Raw genomic sequence first — 22,823 nt, 5'->3', positions numbered from 1 at the left:
GGCGATATTTATTTTTCTACGTCTCGTCCTTAACCCAGATTGTCTTTGCTTTTGAGCAAGTACCGGTCAAACAGTACCGCGACGTTTACGTAACGCCGGTTCTGAAATACCAACTTCCTTTAACAGAAGTCGCACCAACCTCGTTCCCCCACCCGCCCCGAAAGACGTTTGCCAAAAGTGCTCGTATGCGAAGAAACTCGTCCTTGGTTCGCGCCCCTTAAAACTTCTGAAGAAAGTTACCGAGTGTTGGAAGAACACGCACTGAATCTTTTTCAACCGACCCAATTTAGATTAATAACGGTTATTTCAACGAAATTTTTGCCAAATTTTTTCTTACAAATATTTCGATTACGGTTTTCCTTCGAACAAGTCCAAGTCGATTAGAAGAAGCTTCAATGAAGCATGATTTTCAAGTTATTAACATTTCGACTAAATAATCACATAAACGCTGTTCCGAAACAACAAAGTCCGCTAAATATAACCTCTAAATAATGGTCTGAGTTATCAAAATTTGTTTACGACATTTTCAGACGTCAACTAATTCATGAAGGTGGCTCCCCCAGGGTGCTTCATAAAGGCATTCAACAATTACTTCGCGAATTTAAGGTTAGTGTAAAAATTAGTATTATGTTTGTACTTTTTCTACGGAACCAAGATGTGTAGTCAACAGTTCAACTTCAAAGATTCGAATCGATAATTTTCGGTACCGATTCGGTCATACCCATCACTAGCCTCACCCGATAAAGTAGTTTTAACGGATTGGTTTATATCTTCTCCAATGCAACGATAGAAAAAACGTGGAAAATTCATCTTCTAGACTCGAAAGGAAGATAATTTGAGGAGGGCAGTACTGATATTTACCAAGAGGCGCTTCATAAAAAAAAAAATAAAATTACACACTAAATTATTGTTCATTGTTTACAAATGAACATCTGATTCGTGTCTATTAAAAGATATAAACTATATAAATATACCAAAACATATTTATACTTCTTACCAGTCCCATTTATTCAACGAAAATTAGCACGTAGAATAAGCACTTATCAATACCTAAGAAGGCAATGGAAAACAGCTGACACCAGCACTCGCCGATCCGTTTCGTTAACGTCATTAAAAAAATTTTGTGGGTTCATTGTAAAATCACATTTAATTAGAATTTTGACATTGCATTGTATATTTTTTGTTTTTTTTTAATTTAATTTTGGTGTGAATTGAATGAGGTATATTTAATATTGATTTTATAAATAGCACTTGTATGTTAAAATAGCTGTTTTAAGGTTCTGTTGTATCTCTAAGCATTGAGTAAAAAAAATTACCCTTACTTTTATCAGTGCAAGATTGTAGAAGTTAATTATTCGGTATATATTCAGACTAGTTTCCAAGAAATATCGTTTTTTTTTATTCACGAAGCTAATGTCCTTTTTCTCAGTTTTACCCACACACGTCGCCGAATGCACTTGGTCGAAAATATTTCGCCAGCGTCGCGCGAATCCGGGTCGCGGGCGCTAAAAACGTTTTAAACGAGTCCGATATTTATTTTAAATTGCACAAATTGGAATAAGGCGATGAAAAATCGGGCGGCTCCACAATAATATTATTCGCCTGACCCAATTTGCGATATGAACGTGCATTTCGGCTTGCGAAACGCGAGTTTCCTGGCCAATTTTCGCGGCTTTCGACATGGCGGCCTCTCGATCGAATTCGCACTCGCCTAATAGCAAAGTGCCGCCCCCCCCCCCGGGCCCCCTTTTATCTATGGGCTATTTCTAGCGGTTATGATTCGCACGTGACCCGTTAAATCGGCAACAAAAAATGTGTCAACGTCCTGATTATCGAAAATGTTTGTTCGAAATTTGTTGGGCAATCTGAACTATTTGTAAACAAATATCGGATCCGATCTTTACTATTTTAGTCCGCGCGTCCATGTCCACCAGAACTCGCGCGTTTTTGTTCCCCTACAAATCGAGAAAAATATCCGTTTTGCGTCAATCTTGATGGTTAAAAGCCACAATAATAAAAATCTTAAACACTTTTCATAAAAATGGTAATAAAAAACAATAAAACTGTAGCAAAACCCAACCTATTCCTAAATTAGGCAAAATCTTCACGAATGTGAATCTCCAACACAAATGAGCTTTTTGAAAAATCAATTTTTTGTATATTTGTATGGCAATAATATATCAAAATATAAAAAGTCCAAAAATGACTGTCACAGTCAAATTTTTGACTTCTCACGGTATGTTACTTAAATTACGACAGCTTTTATGTGTTACACATTTATTTATATTCCGTCTATTTTTTTAGTTAATTAATTAACAATCAATCAAAAATGTTGCAAAAAAAAGTATCTCACGCCCTTTTTATTATATGAAACGCCCCGTAAATTGTCTCGAACGTTTGTATCGGTCGAATTTGAGGCCGGAAAATATCCATCTAGAACTCTACTAATCGCGACCGCGTTTTTGCGTAAGGCCGACGTAATAGGTTAACTATTAACCGTTAATAGATAAAGTGTGTCAACGTCCCCCGAATCCAAAATATTTCTCTAAAGTTTTCGCCACCGGCATAAACAACTAAAAATTTATCAGCCGCCACGCGTTTATTTACTCGGGGTATTGGGAAACAGTTCGAAAATATAGCGGCAGTTACCCCGAAAAAAAAAAAACAACAAAAAAAGGTTTATCTAGAAACGAATTGAAAATGCTCAAAAGGCCGGCCCGTCGTCGGTACCTTGCGGCATTTAACTTTCGACCAGTCGCGTATAATCTCAATGCGATGAGCAACTCGCGAACGAGGTAAGTAGGACGAGCTGCATTCTCACTTTTTCACAACTTATCGGCATTTTATTTTTACCTTTGCATGTTGCGTTACGTAACAGCGAGCTCTTTAAAGAGAACGTATTTGCTGACGACGACGCGCTCGGATTATCGCGCATGCGTTCGATCATCCTAACGAACGACACGAAATGCAAATGAAAAATGCGAATGAAAAACTCATGCGGGTATAAATCTCTGAGTCTTTTCGATGGGCCAGTGTTCGAAGTGTTTTCGGAGCGCGAACATTGAAGATGCCAAGATCTCACTTGGCATCTTCAACGCTCGCGCTCCGAAAACACGTAACACTGAGATACCCCTTTTTTAGGTTAGAGTTAAGCAATAAAAGATCTTAGGTGCTTTTTTCACAACTAACCTTTATTCTCATGCTTCAAGCTTTCGCCCAGGATTGTAGGCTACATCAGGAAGACTAAGATATATGGAAAACATTCTATTTCATTTTGATACTTAAAATTTATTACATTGCCCAAATTAAGCAAGAAAACCACAAAACTATTTTAATGTTAAAAATAATAATCTAATTTAAACTCTAAATTATCAATCTAAAAGCAAGTGGCCGGCATATTCTTGTCAACATTAAAATTTTCGTTACTATTTAAAATACAGCGATAAAAGATTAGTTTAAACTAATAGACAGTCATCATTACATTACAATTTAAAACAACAACAACACAAAGAGGCATTAATGCCATGTTAACAACAAATTGACTTAGTCGGAATGAAATGTGAGTAGAGGGGGTGACAATTAGTAATAAAGTGTTACCAATCGCACTACCAACCTAAACAATTAAATTCACTACGCATGGATATTGACTTAACATTATAGTTATATAACGAGTATTAAAAAGTAACTGTAAAATTCAACAATAACACTATGCTTTTGTTGTATAAAATGACGGTAATTTATTCTTTTTTGTAATATTTTGACTGAGTAAATAAGTGTAAATAACGCTCAACCCCTCTACATCTTTTCTTAAATTTATACTGTTGTCACAGTTATAAATATAACACATTTCAAGGAATTTACGCTTCAACAAACTCGACTCTACGTCCAGAACGGAAACCTCATCGTGGGAAACCTTGTGTCCCGTCTGCTGTTGCCAGGAAAATCTGTTAATATTATCAGCAGATTAAAATAAGAAAAATTGATTTTCTAGGAAGCAACTTGGGTTTCATTTTAAGATAAAGGTTTATCATTCATTATGCTCTGTAACTCCTATTCGCAAACTCGCACTGAGTATATGTTTCACATGGATTCCTTAGTAATTGATAGAATTGACATAATCCAGAAAAGTTATTTGCCATTTCATTGTCTTGGCATATGAAGCATATTTGTTGTGTGATCAGTCCAAGGTGTCTTCAGGATTCTTCTATAAATCCACATCTCAAAAGCAGTAATTTGTTTCTCCATAGCCTCCGATAATGTGTAATTCTCCACAGAGGCACCGGATAGATGTAGCAGTTTACTATTCGTTTTCTAAATAAGTGAATTTCTCAACCCTTTCGACGACTTCGTTATTAACGAGCAGTATATGTATATGGAGTTGGAGTTTTGTTGATTACCATGTACTTTGTCTTTCTGGCATTAAGTTCTAGCTCGTTGCTGGTAATATTAAGAGACCTCACTAGGCCTTGTAGGTTCTCCAGACTGTTGGTTATCAAAACAGCGTCGTCGACTTAAAGGATATTGCTTATATCTTCTCCATTTATCTTTATTCCACTCCGAATTTCATCTAACGTTCTCCTAAAGATGTCCTCAGAGCAGCAGAGCACTCCCCTTCTTCCTATCCGCACGACTGCCTTCTGTCCCCAGTACAGGTTGCTGATAATTCGTATGTCCTTGGTATCAATTCCAGTTAACATCTCTGCATCGCTGAAAGAAGACTTGTACTGGAAAAAGGGCCGTTGCGAAGTTCAAATTGAGTACCATCACTCATGTTCGACTAGCATTTTTTGTAGATTCGGTTGTGAATTATTTTGAGGAACACCTTCAAGACAAGACTCATTGGAATAATTGTTCTAAAATCTTCACAGGATTGTGCATTGGACTTTTTTGGTAGGGTAACAAAAGTGGACAATAACCATTCACCTGGAATAATCCCAGTCCTGTAAATTGTATTCAAGAGTTGTGTGAGTTTTCTGAGATAATCTTCTTCCCTGAATTTTTTTTGCCGGCTTGATAGAGTATTGAACCTCTGAAGTGGTTAATATTTTCAGCGATATATTATTTTAATTTAGTATATATATTAATATAGTATATATTATTTAATTTAGTTTTGATTAGTTTCTCGTTAAGATATCTTCGCTATAGTTAATTACATAACACTAATATCAAATTGTTTGATATGGGTAAAATGGAGACAACTCCATTCGTTTACATTATGTCATAAAACTAGCAGCTAGATTCCAGTCGGATGGATGTTTACTACATTGACAGACAACCCGGTGGAGATTCCTGCTGAGGTTACGCTTTCTTCTGTCGCCCGAATTAAGATCGTGCAGGATGTTACGTTAAAACCACATGCAAATATATTTAAATCCGCTGACAAAAAGGTTTTACCAACAGAACAATGCGAAGTATTTGCATATAGTGACATATCGAAATGGCTACAACACTATTGACAAAAAAAAAATGCTTTCACTTTCCCCGTAAAGACCCCCCCTGTCTTATTTTTCGGATTAAACAGCAGGATTTGCGGCAAAGCGAGTGCATGGGCGACTCGTCAAAACCACCGACAATAAAAAATTTACCCATCCTTTTTGAAAATCCAAACTGACGTTACGGGGCCCAGGTGCATTCTTTGAAGCTGCCCGGAGGCATAAGCTTTTCAAAATGAAAAATCTTGCAGAGCAAGTTCATCATATCTAACAAAATTTTCATTTACGACAAGATCGAAGCAAAGGGGTCGAGATGCGGTCCCTGAGGCAGTCCCGAGACCCCCGGGTGAAATTTCCGAAGTACGGCCATGCCGGAACCCAATCTGCGAGACACAGAAAACAAACAATGGCGAATTTCTCACCCATCGTACGCGCGCGTGTGTGTATGGGCTGGGTTGCGTCCAAATTTCGAAATTCGTGTCAGCTAGATCCTCGCGGTTTGCGGGCGATTGCCAAACCGGACTGGTTTTTATTTTACAAGCGATTATGATTCGAAGAATGCAAAAATTGGGCGCGGCTTTCGTTGCAAAAATCGAACCCGAGCGAGGGAAAATCGGTTTCTTTTTCGCAACAGTTTTAATTTTTGAAAGCGCCGCCGGCAATTTTTCGAAATCGACTCGATTCTATATGTCGCAACCACCCACATGCCATTTTTTTAACATCGGGTACTGACTATACCTCGTGGTGTTTAAATTATATTTTTTTAATGTAATGCTAATCAAAAGCGATAACGTTGGTGATTTTTTTTGCTAATGAACGATCATTAAAAAAAATTATAACTTACATAGGATAATAATTATTGTAACAGTTGTTCAATATTTCCTGCCCTTTGAGCAATACAAGTTTAAACGCCGTCATAGGCAGCTTACACTAACTGAACTTATGGCAACAGCATATTATTTGCAATAGACAAATTTTTTAAAGGAAATATTGAAAAAAGGAAAAATATTAGCCATATACGACTTTATATAAAATTGCCTCTATTTTTGATGTTAAATATGACAAGATTATAAGAAATAGGTAGTTTGCATTTAAAAAAAGAGTTTTTAATCTTATTTTTCGCGTACCCTGTATTATTACGTATCGAAATTTCTTATGAAATCCGCTATTCGAGTCTTTGGTCTGCAACAAAACTTACTCAATAAATGTTTCAGAATGAAGAAATTGGCAGATATTTGAAGTCCTGCAAACGTCATTTTTCCACATAAAAAATTAAAAATGTCAAAAACGGTTAGACTTAGGTATAGGACATTCTAGAATTCTGTATAGAGTTTAAAAATGAAGTAATATACCAGACGTTCCATTTAAAATGAGGAAGTTGATATTCGCCCATGAAAAATGAAACACCCTGTATATACAACATTAAAATAAATTGACGGTCAGTAATACCCCAATTAACTTTGGTATTTAACTTTTGGCTCCATTCTCAATAGTTTCTGAGATAACGTGGTATCCCAAGATAAACGGCGCACCCTATATTTTGTAAAACTACGAAGCTGTTGAGTTTAGTTTGTCGAAATTACTTCAAAAAGTGCTAAAATTTACTTAGGGGTGGGATAGAGTATTAATCCACCTAAAAAAAACTGAAGCTTAGTTCTTATGTTTTTATTTTTTTCCCAATGTCATATTTTAATTTTTATTAAGCCTTTATACAGGGTGTTAAAAAAAGTACGCTGCCAAATTTTAAGAAAACCATTTGCATTTTTTGCATTTGGGTTATGGTAGATGCATTTAAATGGATTTTATTTTTTTAGGCGAAAACCGTGCGTCGTACGAAAGCAAGTTCATGCACCACCAAATTTGCTTCAAATTGAATGGGGATTTTAAAAATAATTTTTGTTTTCAGAAAAAGCAATGACGTGCCATTTTTTTCTTTAAAAATATTCAGTCCAAACCCCGTACGGACGCCACTGGTAAAAATAAAAATAAAGCTTCACAATAATTAAAAGAATTTCAACAAATTTGATAAAATATCGAAAGTGACATAAAAGTTATAAAAGGAAAGGAAAATGTTAACACCCTTTATCTCGAAAAATATGCGTTTTTGGACCAATGTTGATATGAAATTTTTGTCTTAAAATCAGGCAAGGAATTGTTTCTTAGTTTGGCAGCGTACTTTTTTAATACCCTGTATATAAGGCCTCTTTATATAATTGTTATAATTAAATTTAAATAAGTTGAAATGAAAATTAAGATAGAAGAATAACTCACTTTCGTTTTTATTGTTTATTGTTATATACTTACATGTGTATTTACTTTTATTTATTTTATTTTTTTTTTGAGCAAAATTGTCATTGTCGGCCATTTTGACACCGCGAGAGACCGGGCGGAAATCTAAGCAGCCTTGGCACGGCTGCCAGTCACTTTCACCCGGAGGAAGAGAGAGAGAAGATATTTTGGCAAGCCGCTCGGCAATTGTTCGTTGTGCGGAGGTCGTCAGGTACGAAAAAATAAATAAATAAATAAGCGGGGCCCGATTATAAATTTCGCATTCTGTGCAACGCGCTCGGCAATATCACCGGTGACCCCAATTTGGACGACATAATAGCCAGCCAATGTGGGAGGCGCGATGTGCTTTTTTTTTACGCAACACCGTGTTGCGCAATGACGATTCTTTATCCGAAACGGAACGGCTTGTACGCACCGCCGCCTATTGTTTCGATATTTAGGAAAGAGATGCTGCGAATCACTTCGAGTCTTTTTACGGCCCATGGGATTGATATTATTTGCTAGACTAGTTTACTACTAGTTTTATTTTTATTTTTTTAGTTTTATTTTCTAAGTAAGTTTTGGAATCTTCAAATCGCCAAATATTTACTCAATTTACATATCTTGTACACCGCATTTCATATTTCAGTCAAGAACTGCTCTACTGTTATCAATTTCATCGCCAACAACACAATTCAACGAAGTCTCAGGCGCTGGAGGCATTTTTACTGCTTCCAACTTCGAAGTCTTGAAGACAACTGTCGTGCCTCTGATTCAATTTACTTGTCAGCTTTTTCTGGATGTTTAAAAAACAATTGGAGTAAAAACGAGTCAAGTTTTTTGGTCCTGAAGAGATCGTGGGAAAATAATTGTGCCAACATTAACACTGTATAAATCAAATCAAAAATCTTTCCTCTATAGCTTTATCACGACATGGTGCTGCAGTAAGAAGTATGCAGCATGTGACTTAACTCCACTAATATATATTTCTTTCATTCTTCAAAGAAACTTCCACAGACAAACTTGATAACGATTCGCCAATCATCCTGTTGGATTCTTCAGAGCTTGACTGAAACCTTCTCACACTTTGAGGGGGGGCGGAGCTAATATTGGTGACAGGTAAAGACTTGAGTAGCGGTTAAGATTGTTAGGTTTCTTATAGATTTCTATAGACCTTCGGATTTCTCGTTGGTAGAAGAATTGATTACGTACGTCTTGGATGACTGATCCCCATATTGGTGATAGGTACAGATCTGAGTCTCGCTTAAGATTGTATTCGGCAACTGCTGATATTTGTCTTAGTCTTAAAGCTCTTTCATGTTCTTTGATCCTGGTTGATGTTTTGCGTCGGGTCTCTCCAATGTATTCTTTGCCGCATATGCATGGAATGCTGTAAACTCCTGGCGTCTCAAATGGAATTTTGTCTTTGACGGATCGAAGATGTTGAGAGATTTTTGGACAAGTGGTAAATCTGGCTTTGACGTTATATTTCTTAGGGGTGTGGTGAAGTGTATTTTGCGATGGAACGCTTAATATCTTTAATATGGAAATTATTAGAGAGAAGAGCAGAGGTAAGGTGTTTTAGTGCTGGGTACAGTGACTCGTGCATTAAGGTATCGATCTGTATGAGTAGGTTTTCTGTAAACACAGTGACCGAATGTCAAGTCTGATTTTCTGTGTGTATAGACTTTAAATGGCTAAGAAAATCTTTTGTAAATAGTAACACACTAGGGCTATAAATTCTGCCTAGTTTGTAATGTGTAGCTGCAGTTTAATATATAATATCATGAGAGATTTTTGGACAAGTAATAAATATAGTTTTGAGGTTTAAAGAAGGACAACAGTGGCAAGCGTGGGATTGCTTTCGGCTTTATTCCTATTCCGAAGGTGTGGTGAAGTGTATTTTGTGATGGAACGCTTAATACCTTTAACGAGAAAATTATTAGAGTGAAGAGGTAAGGTGTTTTAATAGTTTTACGTCTCTGTAAACTAGAGAGTTGATAACCATTAAAGTATCGGTCTGTGTGCGTAGGTTTTCTGTAAACCAAATGACCCAATGTTAGGTCTGATTTTAAGAATGGAAGGTTTATTATTAGTTTCCAACTCAATGGTAAAACGTATGTTAGGGTGTATAGAGTTTAAAGGTCTAAGAAAATCTACTAGGGATTCTTGACCATGAGGTCTATTATAGATATGTTCCATATAAGCATTTTTTATATATCTGAAAACATTAGCAAAGAGAGATTCTGCGTCGAAACTAACCAGAATGTCTTCCGTATCTTACGTCTTTTAATTGTTGAATGAAGTGAAACGTCAGCAAGTTCGACTCGACAAAAACCGACGCAGGAGGAATGCAGAAGTTTCGTAAAAAGTATCCACTGATAATAATTTTTATTCGATTCGGAATTAAGAAAACGACCACGTGGGAGTCTTCGAAATGTTAACGTTGAACGCAAACTCGGCGTAGTAGAACGTGGGCGCTCAGCCGGAAAGGAAAAATCACTTCCCCGAAAATAATGACCGAAGTCTTGAGAAACCGCTTCCTGCGAACTAAGGTCGGACCAATTTAGCGGACCTGTTGCGGCGCGCTAGCAGACAAAAGTTTACGTCCACACTTCCGGGCAACTTCATTATATTTAACCGCCAAAACAAAGGGGAGGTCGGTACCTGCGACCGAATTGTAAAATAAGGTCATGTTTTTTTTTTAAATATGGTTTACCTAATTCCGTTAGAAAAAGTGACGGGAGTCTAATTTTTGCTCTTACCACATGCAAACTATGAAGTCTAATGAAGTAACAATTATTCTACTAAATGATCGTGTGAGTGTGCAGGATGATTTGCAACCTCGTTCGTGAAATGAAAAAGAGGGAATAAATTCTACCCCAATTTTATTCATGAAAAATTTGTGGCAAAAGTCCAGTGGCGTACCAAATCTAATGTAATTCTTGTTTCCATTTTAGATTTTTTAGAAAATGAAAAGGTTTACATCGTCCATTGGTCCTGTTTAGCACGGTACTTTTTAATTTAATCGACCAGACACGCGAGGGCGCCAGAGGGCGTCACCCCCGGGCGACGCCCCGTGACAAAAGGCGATTTGACAAACGTCGGTGTAAATTTAAAAACGACCAAAAGGAAACCGGTGTCGCGAGACCGTAAATCAGACGAGAAACGTCGTTTTTTTTTTTCATTTATTTCCAACCCCCCAGACGTATCCGATAATAAAAACGGCGATAACCCGAACCACGACCCGAAGGCGTCACGACGTTGTTGACCCAGCGCCGGGCCACCGCGTCTAGTCGTATCGATTTCGTTGAAAAGCGAAAGTTTCGACGTATCAAGAGCAGACGGGCGAACGCGTGGGGTGTAAAGAACTTGCGCAGCCTTAACACTGACGCAAGGGCCGCATTTGGCGGAAGATGTTGGTCCTATTATAATACTGCGCGGTCCGAGCTTCACCAAGGACACAGTGGTGAAGAGACGATTCTTTGCTGTCGAAACTTTCCTTTATTGTAAAGTCACTAGTTTGCTTATTTAACCCTCCCAGTACTAATTTTACATTGACAATAATTGAGAAACGCCGACTTTTCATAGCGAACGAATTTGGACGTAGACTGCGTCCAACATCGGAGATGGAAGGACCTCTGAAGAAGCTCGCCACTCGTGCTAGCGAAACGTTAGGAAGTAATTCCAATCGACGACGGCCTTTAAACCCGAATGAAGATAATAGCTTAACTTTATTAGGTTAGGTATTCATAAATATGAGCTTTTTTACCGTACGATGCAAATTACAAAAAATTACTTAAAAATCTCTTAGTCTAAAAATTCAATGAAATCTATCTACAAGGGTATTGATATCTTAAAATTGCAAGGTTGATTCGAATAAAAATCTTCCAGCGGTAAGGATTTTTCTATAAATACGTTTCGACGTAATCTCCGGCACGTAGACAGGCAACGGATTTGGCAACCGCACATTTTTGATGCCGGTTTTACGCGTCAGCGGTTTTTGGGAGTTTTCGCAACAGGAAGATTACTTATGGCGGATTTCCTGATTGCCACGCGATACCGTGTAATTATCTTCGCAAGAATCGCATCCGTATCGCGCCACGAGCAGGCGCGTGGAAATCCAGGCCGTCCAAGAGAAATCGAGAAGAACGCGCGATTGAATTTTAATAATCAAAAAAAGAAGAAAAAAAGATAAATTGATAACAAAATGCATTCTATACTATGGTCCGTTTCGCAGCTATTGATACAGTTTTGATTTTTGGTTAAGTACGCTTAACATTGACGAAGTAAATAACATTAAAAACTTGTGTGTGACAGCGAACTTATATAAAGTTCGGTGATATTATATATTAAACTTCAGCTACACATTACAAACTAAGCAGAATTTATAGCTCCAGTGTGTTACTAGTTACAAAACTTCTGGATTCCTCCTCGACACCTTCCACCTAAAACCAAAATTATGGGAACGCTACGTCGATGATCCTTTTGTTATTTGGTCTCATGGTCAAAAATCACTACGAGATTTTCTTAGCCATTTAAAGTCTATACACATAGAAAATCAGACCTGACATTTGGTCACTGTGTTTACAGAAAACCCACTCATACAGATCGATACCTTAATGCACGAGTCACTGTACTCAGAACTAAAACACCTTAACTCTGCTCTTCCCTCTAATAATTTCCATATTAAAGATATTAAGCGTTCCATCACAAAATACACTTCACCACATCCGTATAACAGCAATGAAGCTGAAAGCAATACCACACTTTCCTTACATCCAAAACATCACTGACCACATATCAAAAGTTCTTAAGAAATATAACGTCAAAACCAGATTTACCACTTGTCCAAAAATATCCCAGGAGTTTACAGCATTCCATGCATATGCGACAATGAATACATTGGAGAGACCGGACGCAAAATATCAACCAGGATCAAAGAACATGAAAGAGCCTTAAGACTAAGACAAATAGGCGAATACAATCTTAAGCCAGACTCAGATCTGTACCTATCACCAATATGGGAATCAGTCATCCAAGACGGTGTCTATGTCCCTCATTTAGCTCCGCCACCTCAAACAAACAGGTACAGAGTAAAATACGAGCCAGTTTCAGTAAAGCTCTGAAGAAGCCAACATGATGATTGACGAAACGTTAGCAAGTTTTGTAAATAATATTACACTAGCCTGTGGAAGTATCCTTAAAAAACTAACATACGTTTAACAATTATAGTTTTAACTGAAGAATATCTTGAATCTTTTCCTGGCCACCGTAGCATATCCTTTGTCGGCTTTTAGGATTACCATGACGGGATTTTTGAGGTTTCAAATCGAATTTTATTAGTTGTTTGAGATGGCAGGTTGTTTAAGATAGACTCGACATCGAAAACCGGGACAGGAGGAATCCAGAAGTTTTGTATTCTAGAGCTGGCAGCTTGCCAGCCTTGCGACAAGCCTGCATAAGCAAAAGGATAGGAAGACGGGTTTTTAAAGCAAAGTTACTTAATGACCAGAAAATCGCCTCCGCTGCACATGCAGTTAAAACATTTTTGCAAATAATAACAATTACGCTTAGATAAACATAACGGAACGGCGCATTACCGACGTCGCAACAACAATAGTAAATGGGTGTCAGTGAATTGGGTTAAGGCTAAGGCATAATATTCCGTTTCATCGTTCGGATGCGGACGCGTGCAATGTGCGTCCGAAACGATTCGACTTTCGCTCTGCGGGAAGATCTTACGCAAGTTGTCTTGTCTTCCAGTATTATCCAAAAACCCATTTGACGGTTTACCCACAGAAGCTACCGATACGCATACATACGGTATTTTGATACAGGACGACAAAACATTGATAGGCTGGGTTCACGGGAAACCAAATAAGGGCAGGCACGGTCACCGTGGAAAGGGTTACCCGATTTCGAAAACCAAACAATTATAATAGGTCGTTCTTTTATTAATACCCACGCGAGGCAGGTAGACGTTCCGACGTTTTGACCCACAATGCAAGGCTCTCTCGAAACCCTTTTTTTTTCAGACATCGAGCCAGACGATTTCTAATGAATATTAAAAAGTCCACCGGCGTTTGTCATATCGAACGCCTCGAGTAGAGATTCAGGCGGATAATTTCGGATATTAAGAAGACTTTTCGGCTTCATTGAACTGCCGGCCGTGTGTTCCGTTTTAGCCCTCGACGACGCGCAACAAACCGCTCTTTGTACGAACTCGTTTCGTTTACTTAAATTTAGTGCAAGGCTTGAAAAATAACCTTGACAGAGGAATGCGGTCCTCACATATGCGTTCCAATCGAATTCTCGATATAGGGAAAATGAAGAGGAAAGATGAGCGCCGTAGGAGCGTTCTTGACTATTTTGACATGACAGTTGTTTGGACAACACCGTGTCTTTATCAAATGTTTGGGCTGGAACTGTTGGAAATTATTTAGTTGGAACATTTTTCCGGTCAAAAAGGCCAAATGGCCTAATCATCGCCGGTTTTTAGAAGATGATCCGCCAATATTGCCAAAGAAGTACCATATTTAATTAGGAAAAATTATTAATAATAGGTAGCGTTATTTTTTAAAGAATTGTATTATTTTATTTAAATTTCTTTATAAATGATTCGAGATCGTAGGAAGAACTTTTATTTTCAGAAAAATCAGTGGCGTACTATCAACGTGACAAAATAGTTAGGTGAAATTCCGTACTAGTGTATTTAAAAAAAAAAGTGGAACTAATGCGTTATTACAGATATTCTTTTACAGATTTACAGATTCTTTTTGTGCCCTGTCGTGTAAAATTTAAAAAGAATAAGAGGTTCTAAAACACAATTTCCGCACGTGCTGAAAGTATTAAAGTTTTTTCGTGTTTTATTTGCGTCCATAACTTTAACTAAGAAATAATAATTCGACTAAAAAATCAAAAAATCGAAACTATTTGACCACCTGGATCAGTTCTCTCGCATATTATGGTTGCGTTTTGGTTAGTTTCCTATTATTTTATAACCAAAACCATTTTGCTCACGAGATCATATATTTTGAGTTATTTTTATTGCCTCCAGTATTTAATAATAACAATAATAATAATAATAATACATGTTTATTTTTTGCACTTCGTATTTAAATTTATCTATTAGCATTAAACCAAAAGCACAGCGCAAAAAAAGGAACTAGGAAACATCTAAGACTCAGAAATGCCTAGGAAACAAATGAAATGATCGGGAAATCAGGAAAATGGCAGGGAAAACACTCTGGGATAGAGAAACAAATGCAAACATAAGACACATGTGGAATTGAAAACATTAACACCTGCATAAGAAATAGAAAGCAAGAATGGAATCAACATATAGATATGATGTCTTAACAACGGATAGTGAGGGTAGCAAGAGATAAATCGCCTGCCGGTCGAAAGAGTATAATAGGACGCCCACGAAAAAAAAGAAAACGACAACTATAAAAATTACATTGAAGTAAAACAGACAGAAGTGCCTAATATAGAAGAAGAAGAAGAAATCATCGTAAGTCTTCTTCGTCTCGTCTATCATCAACGATTCGTCTGAAATATTATCGTGTCTTTTAATCCAAAGTGTTGTCCTCCGTCATTTTCTCTGCTTCTTTTTCTTCTTTCTCCCTCTGTGACGCACATCCCAAAAACTGAGAGAGGTGGTCCCCGCAATACCAAGAAAATTCAGTACAAATATATTTTTTGTTGTCCCTAAAATAATAATTTTTGCATAACTCACTCAGAATTGTACAGTCTAGGGAAAACGAGCAACGAATGACGTGACGTGCGAGAATATTGAGAAGAAGGTTTATTATTATTATTATTATTATTATTAATTATTTATCAACGGGCCAAGTGCCCAATATAAAATAGTATACAGAATGAAATGGATTTTAGGAAAATGGCGACCAACTATTAAACTGTACCATTTGGGCAAACAAACGTTCGTTTCAAGACAAAACAAATAATTATAATCAAAACTAAACGGAGCAGATAACTCCGAGTAAAAATTTGAATGTGTTTTCGCGATTTATCTTCAAAAGAACGGGCTGCAAAGGCCAATCGGTTATCGAAGGAAACACGAATTTTTGGGAAAGTTGGGCGACGTACCGGGTGCGCTCGTGCAAACCGGAAGAAAAAAAAAACTTAACAACGCGAACCCGTTTTTATTGCCGCAATAGCTACCGTATATACGGTAAACCACCCTTTTCGGCCGCGCGAACCTTTTTCCCGAAATCAGGTAAATTCCGTCCCCGGTAATCGCGAATCTCCCTGGAATTTTACGGTTTTGCCGCAAAAAAAAATGGGACCTCGCAAAAACGGGAAACGACCAACCTGCCCTTAAAAAAAATCCACCCTCCGTGAATTGAACCATCATCTGGCGCGCATCGACGCGATAGGGCAGGTATAAAAAAGACGGACGATTGTCTACCTGTAGTGGATCTGGTTAAAAAGGGGGTGTAACGGGACCCCGGGGAAATGTAGGTCAAGCAGATTGCGGTGAAATTTAAGGGGGCGGTGACTTCCTTACGGCGAGAGGATTTAAAATTAATTTTTTGCGTGGGAGAAAATGCACTCGCGACGAAAACCTACAATCGCCACTTCTATGCTTATTTCTCCCGAGGGAAAATTGACAGCAAAGAAAGTCCTATTCGTGAGATTTAATCGCGATTTCTTTCCCTAACTAAAAATATTTTAATAAATAGCATATATTTATATAAAAATTATAGAGGAATTAGTGTCGTTCCCTCAATCGCAACACTTTTCACCACAATAATAAAAAAAATATAGAAAAACATATGGACGATTTAAGAAAAGAACAATCAAGATTCCGAAAAAGTACAAGGATACAAGGAAATGAATTGCATTCAAGTTATTTTTGCACAAGAACAAGAGGACGAGGAATACATGATAAGAAAGCTAAAAGAAGAGTACGAACTGTGGGGACCGAAAATAAATAAGGATAAAACCGAATATTTATATATTGCGCAACAAGAAGATTTTAGTCGCTAGTTGGTTGTGGTTAGTTTTGACTGGATTGGACGAATGCATTAACCTGTAACTAAAATACCGGAAAAATCTGAAGTGACAGTGAATAACGGGGTCGACGTCAAAAGCGACACTTTTTGCACGCGTGATCCGTGAACAATGAATTTGATTTGGGAATAATATTAAAAATCGCACTTAATTTTATCATATTGTCATTATTTTTCAATTTGTATACATATTTGTAAGACAGAGACTACTTTAATATAGTTCTGGTGTTTACTGTTACTGCGAAAATTACAGCATCATTTTTGGCATTAGAAAATACCATAAAATATATTCTTTGCCTTTTCACGCTTTTGCGTACATCTCAATTAGGTTTTTACTTTATGAATTTTCAAATGAATTTTTTTTTTAAGTCATAACAGAAAAATTCTTTTTGCATTTTTCGCGGACATCTTGAACGCGCGATTCGATCGATACGCATATAGGTCAAGAATCTTTAGCAAATCCGCAACGCGTAAAACTATAGAAAATTTTTAATTTCACCGCCCGGTAAGCAGCGAAACGAATAAAGAAAGTAAAGAAACGCTTACGTTTTCACGCCAGTTGCGACGTCTCTCGGAAAAACGCAACAATAAAGCCGATTTGCCTGTTGCACTTTCTACGCGAGTAGTTCTGAGAATGGTTCCCGATTTTTTAGTCTATAAGAAATTATGGGACGCCATAATGCAGCCAATATGCAAAGACGTCGAAAAAATATTTCCTTGTTCCAAAAAAGGTCAAAATTTGTCGAAATGAAAAAAAAAATGCAAATAGAACCAAAAAAAAATACACATATTCGCTGGAGGGAATTTTGGACACATTTGCTAAAACTTTTGTTATTTCCAGTAAAATATTTGAGCCAGTGAGACAGAGAGCGGAACATTGATAGCTTTTCCTAGCTTTGAGAAAAGGTCCATAATAAATACAATTTTGTTAAAATATTTCTCCCATTTGTTGTTTTTTTTACATTTAGTAAATTTTCGTGGGTACATATTGATAAAAAGAAACGTCGTATACATCAAACAATGTGTGATATATATTATCTGTGAATCAAATTTTAATAGAATACTTTTTTAATAAATACTGAAGTCCAATTAGAAAAAGAGCTGTGTAATTTTCCTTACAACATAAAACCGTGTGCGTAAGAAAAAAAATAAATTTACTTTATTAATAACCATTTTTTATTGATTGAAAAGTTAAATTTGACTACAAGTATCACGTACTACGTAGCTACGACCAATTGCTGTTGGAAAATATCGGGAGAAAATACGAGTCACCTTTTGTCAAATATAAAATTTAGTCTCGTCCTGTATACTGGGGCTGCAAGTCTCTAATCGCCTTCCTGATGAAATAAAATGTAACTCATCGACAACTTTTAAAATAAAATTAAAGCAGTAACAACTGCAAAAATATTTATACACTGTAAACAGTCTGTTTACATAACCTTTTAATTATGCGATTTTTTTTTGTAGTATCTCTATATATATATTTGTAAATGTAATTTTTTTTATTTGATAATTTCTATGTAAATTGTTAAAACATTTGTCTGTATGGAAAATAAAAGTATTATTATTATTATTATTATATATTGTCTCTGTCTGGTCACCATCAAAGTTTTTGTTTATAAAAAATCGTGATGTGTTTTGGCCGTTTCTCGTGCAAACAACACCAAACACAATTAAATGGTTTTATAAATAAAAAAGACAGTATTTATAAAGGAAAATCCGGTTAAGTTTATTTGTGATAGTGATTTTCAAACTCAGGACTTGTAAATGGGAATTAAATACCGCAAAATAAAGAAAAGGCAAGTAGATTACGTAATATGAAATTAAAAGATATATGTTAGACAACAGATCGATAATTTACGTTGAAAGGATGGGTTGATTCCACTCAAAACTGTCGACGAAAGCACCTTCAAATAAAGGAAAACGCATCACCATAATACACGCCGGGTCATAAGACGGATTTGCCCCAAACCGCTCGCTGTTGCTTGGATTTTAACTTCTTGAAAATTGGTTTCAAAAATATTTCGGCCAAAACCGGCACGATGAAGATTGAGACAGACTGTACTAAGTATTCTTCTTAAAATGGGCCCAAGGATTAGGACTTCAAGTATCAGCTCACAATTAGTAAACACCCTATAGGTGTCGGAACACTTTGCCGAAAACAAATAATAAACGCGGCAGCGGCCCGGCCGTTGCGCAATTGTTTTTCGGCCATTTTCGGTCCGCGGTTTATCGGCCACGAGATGGACGGAAGCGCGGGGCGGAGCCCCATTTTTCGCGAACCCGCCGAGTTAAAATAAATAAGACCATCGATTACGCGTGATCGACGCAGACACATAAATCAATTTTGCGCGTCGCCATAAGAAGCCGGTGACGCCCTTGTATGTGCGGTCCGATCGTTTTCGGGAAACCATTAAGCCCCGGCTCGGTTTCCGCGCATTGTTCGAAGGCGTTCGCCAATTACGGAAAACGTTGTACGGGGCGTTCAGTAACCTTGTAAAACCAAAACGGCCGATTCTAGAACCGATTTTGGGAGGAAGATGTGGTAATTTTTTTTTAATCTATTTAATTTTCGAAAATTGCAGAAATTTTGTATATTTTCAGGCCAAATTTCGTCGCTCGGAATTTGAAAACGACAAAACTATAGTATATATAGTATATTTAAATATACTATTTATACTATAGTATATATAGTATATTTAAATATACTATTTATACTATAGTATATATAGTATATTTAAATATACTATTTATACTATAGTATATATAGTATATTTAAATATACTATTTAAAAATAAAACCCATTACATCAATATGTATGTAAGGTACGTCTTTTATAAGTATCGAAAAAATTCTGTATTTAAAATGTGGCAGGGATTTCGGAAATTCAGGAAATGCTTTTCCTGAAACCCGGAAACTTTGATTGACGGAACAAATTACGAATTATATATTTTTCAAATAGTTTGTAATACGCCAAGCTGACAACCCTAAGGGAACACCGAAACTCAGCGGGTGACCGTGACCATGACCCAGAAGCACAAGGTTTCATTTTCGGAAATCGTTTTCCGCGTGGCGTCCGAACGACGGTTTTCCTCTCTGCCCCCCCCCCACCCCACACACTTTTCTCGAATCCCCGCCCGTTTAGGGCTTCCGGTTCGATCGATAATCGCCCTGGACTCAGACTCCGATTATTAGTTAAAGCGGGACAAGCCTCCATTTTCCAGACTGATATCGCCCAGCTAAAAAAGTGCAATTATATAGTTGATACTGTGCTTTATTGTTTTGAAAATTGGAATTCCTTTTGCGTACTTAGGTGATATATATTGACAAAAAACAATAGGTTGTGAATACAACAAAAATACAAAATTGTTAAAAAGAGAACTGATTATCTATCACTATTCCTATTCATATAGAAAAATGAATTAAAATTGAACTTGTGAAACTTGTTAATATTAAGCATTGGGAAACTCAAACTGTCTGCTATCGCTGGTTTTAGTGTACATTTTTGAAATATACAAGACATTCTCATATTTATAATTTAATATTTTATAATTACTATTATTATCTTTTGGTACTTGTTTATAAGCACAATGCCACTTTCTTCACCTTATATATATTATGCACAGTAACGTTTTTAAATATTAAATATTTTATTCAACCATTTTGACCCTAAAAAAATGTGTTAGTGAATTTAAAATAAAAAAACACCTTTAGGAATTCTATATTTCCATCCGATTCGGTGAGCAAGTTTTGATATCACTGGTCTGCAAAAAAAAAATTTTTTTTCTCTCCTTGTTTTCATGCATGAATTCATCTTATTTTATGCTCCAAACACGGAATCTGATATACAAATAAGTACCACAAGTAGGTTTTTAATTTAATATTTATTTCATCAAAAAACAATATTAAAATATAAATTATAATTTTTTTTTTCGAGAATCCCCGTGTAGGTGTCATGCAGAAATAACAATCATTCTCATGATTTTGAGGCTCGCTCCAAATCATTGACATTGAAAACGGCATGGATTTGTGACTTTCTTCAAGCCAACCTCTCAACGTTCTTGAGCAGCTATATACTTTTGGCAACCAACTTTTATCTCGCTCATCGATAGAAAATCCAAAATATAGCTTATAAGCTGTTTTAACCAGATCGGCCATGACATGTCGCTTTGTTTTTAGTATGTATTCCCCATAAATGTAGCAAAAACAATCTGAGGGATTTTTACAAATCCGTGGCATTTTGTAACCTAAAATCACATAAAATTAATTTTAAAACAACTTTCAAACTTCTATATTATATTTATTGACTCTACTTACAAAAAAATACTCAAACTATTTTTTGTATTTTATACAAAACTTACCAAAATATTTGATATGAAAGGTAAACAATTAAACGACAAGTTTTCACTGACCTGTTGTAGTGTCACAATGAATACTGCGCATGCGTGTATTTACTACCATAAAAATCGCCTTCGGCACTTCCCTCCTTTCTCTTACAACTCTCTGAAACTCATTTTGTATGTATATTTACTTTTTGTAACGTTGACGAATGAAAAAATTGAAAAAGAAATCAAAATTTTGAGATTCAAATGGTTTGAATCGTTATATTTATCATAAAAAATTTCAATGGAGAATTTCATTGGTAAACAGCGTATTCAATCGGCGCGATAGGCAAATCGTTTAAGCGCTAATGGGGCTGGGGAACGTCCTGGTTCTTCTTAAAACCGCCCGATTAAAAAATTTCCGGTATGATTCGCCCGCGGGTTATCGCTCGGAGGATGTGAGGTGCACCTTTTTATAGCATCACCCGTAAGAGACCGCAAGCGGTTATTAATCACGGCCGGAAGCTAATAACAATAAATTTATTAATGTATGCTAATATGTATTGTTAATATATAAACAATTCGGATTGGCAATACCGGAAGCGACTGCCCGTAAAATTACCGGCTCTAAGTCAAGCAAAAATTCCGATATCCCCCATTCCCGGGTACTCGTATCAACTTCACAGCTGAAAAAAAATCATCGGGACCTGGCTTGGATAGAATGGTGAAAAAATTTAAGGCTATAGATCGATAACTGATAAATATCTTACTACACCTATATAACCTCATAGTGTTGGAAGAAATAGAAATATTTTTTATTTTTAAAAAGCTGGAGCATTCCAGCTAACTGGAAAGGAATTCCAACTATAATTACAGAGAAAATGACGAAAGGAACGGTATTTTTTCATGTTAAAATGTATATACATATACACTTTTTCTACTCAGTGCGCTTGAACGTTCGCGTCCGTTGAAAGGGGAAAAAGCGACCGCTTGAGATGGCGATTCGCTTTTGCACCTTTCGAAAAATCGAGCTGTTACGTCTAAAATATGCACATGTTCGCGGGAGCCAAATATATTTTCGGTTTGAAAACAATTTCAGCGGCTATTTAAAGACGCCTCACTTCCTGTTATTTGAGAAAAGCCGCCGTCGTCTGGAAAAAAAAACCACCGGTCCACTTTTTCGGACGCGGACATTTTTTTTAGGGCACAGCTTCGTCCGTTGCGCCCCAAGGCACCGACACTGTCCGACGTTCTTATTCGATTTACAAAATGCTTGTGGTTGTATCCTGACACTATTTGTCAAGGGCTAAGACCGAGCGTTTTCAATCACCAAGGACTTTGCTAATAACTTTTTCTTTGGTTAATTATAACAAGTGAAAAGTGCTTTTTTACCGGAATTTAAATAAGAAGAAGCACAAGAATATCAAATCAGAAACAAAACCAGATAGTGTGACGTTTCACCATTGTGAGAAACAATTTAAGTTAATATAAATATACTCAACCGCAAAATCGGACGGTAAACCACATTAGGTTAATACACATTAACGGAACAAGGAATCAAAGAAAATTTATGAAAATTTTTTGCAAAAATGATTAAAATTTCAATATATCGATAGTCAAGAATGGCCAAGACGCACTAACCAACAACAACTACAGGGTGATTGATTCATGTAAATATTGGAGGTCAAACAAGTAAAATTTTTCAGATATATAATCCTACTAATTTAAAAATTAACGCAATTACCTTTTTGTGTAATATTTCA

At 36.6% G+C, this 22,823-nt stretch overlaps 1 protein-coding gene across 3 annotated transcripts in view; it reads right to left on the bottom strand.

Annotated features, from left to right (window-relative positions):
• LOC132701850 (ecdysone-induced protein 74EF) overlaps positions 1-22,823 on the bottom strand; it is a 173,217-nt gene that overhangs the window by 46,406 nt on the left and 103,988 nt on the right. The window lies entirely within an intron of this gene.

Source organism: Cylas formicarius, unplaced genomic scaffold, assembly GCF_029955315.1.
Source record: "Cylas formicarius isolate icCylForm1 unplaced genomic scaffold, icCylForm1.1 PGA_scaffold_5__7_contigs__length_24384050, whole genome shotgun sequence".
In the NCBI taxonomy this organism is placed as follows: domain Eukaryota; kingdom Metazoa; phylum Arthropoda; class Insecta; order Coleoptera; family Brentidae; genus Cylas; species Cylas formicarius.
Note: the sequence above shows the minus strand (reverse complement) of the source record. Positions and strands in the feature narration are given on the sequence as shown.